Source organism: Odontesthes bonariensis, chromosome 11, assembly GCF_027942865.1.
Source record: "Odontesthes bonariensis isolate fOdoBon6 chromosome 11, fOdoBon6.hap1, whole genome shotgun sequence".
In the NCBI taxonomy this organism is placed as follows: Eukaryota; Metazoa; Chordata; class Actinopteri; order Atheriniformes; family Atherinopsidae; genus Odontesthes; species Odontesthes bonariensis.
In genome coordinates, this window is record NC_134516.1 from 27,528,309 (window position 1) to 27,530,043 (window position 1,735).

The 1,735-nt window shown below is 42.7% G+C and overlaps 3 non-coding genes across 3 annotated transcripts; all 3 read right to left on the minus strand.

The window, feature by feature from the left end:
- Nucleotides 1-318: 318 nt before the first annotated feature.
- Nucleotides 319-391, minus strand: trnav-aac (transfer RNA valine (anticodon AAC)). Its single transcript has one exon. It is a non-coding gene; the product is annotated as a tRNA-Val (tRNA).
- Nucleotides 392-735: 344 nt separating this feature from the next.
- Nucleotides 736-807, minus strand: trnaq-cug (transfer RNA glutamine (anticodon CUG)). Its single transcript has one exon. It is a non-coding gene; the product is annotated as a tRNA-Gln (tRNA).
- Nucleotides 808-1,663: 856 nt separating this feature from the next.
- Nucleotides 1,664-1,735, minus strand: trnaq-cug (transfer RNA glutamine (anticodon CUG)). Its single transcript has one exon. It is a non-coding gene; the product is annotated as a tRNA-Gln (tRNA).

Below are 1,735 nucleotides of genomic sequence, written 5' to 3' on the forward strand. Positions count from 1 at the left end.
GCCACGACGGTCAAGCAACACGTTCTGTATCTTTGCTGGTCAAAGGTTAGAATCCGCCTGTCAAGCAGAGGAACAGGGTTCGATTCCTTGATGGAAGGTTGCCATTTTTGATCAGCAGCTAGGGGTTTGCCAAAGTCCGTTTCAAACAACAGCATTGGAAAATCTTTTCAAAACCTGCAAAAATTTACTTTACATGTCAAGAATAGCAGATGAAGCTCCCCTCCTATCCATAATTATGAATATGTTGATGTTGCTATCATTAACGTGCAGTCATACATCTTCACACAAGGATGAAATAAATAAAGGAGGAGCAAGTAATGTTTCCGCCCAGTTTTGAACTGAGGACCTTTCGCGTGTTAGGCGAACGTGATAACCACTACACTACGGAAACTGGAACCATGCCTGTTCACTAGTGTTCTGGAAGCCAAAGAATGAGGTAAGTTTTCCCAAATTTTGTTGCTAGCGGAAAGAGTTTGTGGAGTCGCAACAAATTGAGTCAGAAGTGGGATTGTAACACACTCCTGTGTGAGAGCATGGATAAATAGAAGCATCGTAAATTAATATGCAAGAAGAAACCAAAAAAGATTCAACTAGCAACACAGAGGTGTGACGTCACATACCACAGATCCTCTCAGCTGGAATTGATCAATCGTGCAATCTGGTGTCATTTCACAACTGACTAGCCTACTCAACTCATCTTCTTTCCAGAACGCAACCATGACAGCACACACCTGAAGGTTCCACCGAGATTTGAACTCGGATCACTGGATTCAGAGTCCAGAGTGCTGACCTTTACACCATGGAACCCCTTCCACAGTCAATTTACGCTCTCAGTCATGCAAATGCTTGACAATGAAAGGGTTTTAACGACGTGATTTTTTTTGTCAATTTTTCAGTGATACTCTTACAGCTTGTATTCTCAGAATTGGAACGACAGTCAAGCAACACATTCTGAATCTTCTTAAATGGTCAAAGGTTAGAATCCGCCTGTCAAGCGGAGGAACAGGGTTCTCTTCCTTGACGGAAGGCTGCCATTTTCGCTCAGCAGCTAGGTGTTCGCCAAAGTCCGTTTCACACCATAGCATCAGAAAATCTTTTAAAAACCTGCAAAAATTGACTTTACATGTCAAGAATAGCAGATGAGGCTCCCCTCCTATCCATAGTTATGAGTGTTGATGTTGCTATCATGAACGTGCAGTCATACATCTTCACACAAGGGTGAAATAAATAATGGAGGAGCAAGTAATGTTTCCGCCCAGTTTCGAATTGAGGACCTTTCGCGTGTTAGGCGAACGTGATAACCACTACACTACGGAAACTGAAGCCATCCCTATTCACTAGTGTTCCGGAAGCCAAACAATGAGGTAAATTTTCCCAAATTTTGTTGCTCACGGAAAGTGATTTTGGAGTCGCAACAAATTGAGTCAGAAGTGGGATTGTAACACACTCCTGTGGGAGAGCATGGATAAATAGAAGCATCGTAAATTAATATGCAAGAAGAAACCAAAAAAGATTCAACTATCAACACAGAGGTGTGAAGTCACATACCACAGATCCTCTCAGCTGCAATTGATCAATTGTGCAATCTGGTGTCATTTCACAACTGACTAGCCTACTCAACACATCTTCTTTCCAGAACACAACCATGACAACAGACACCTGAAGGTTCCACCGAGATTTGAACTCGGATCACTGGATTCAGAGTCCAGAGTGCTGACCTTTACACCATGGAACC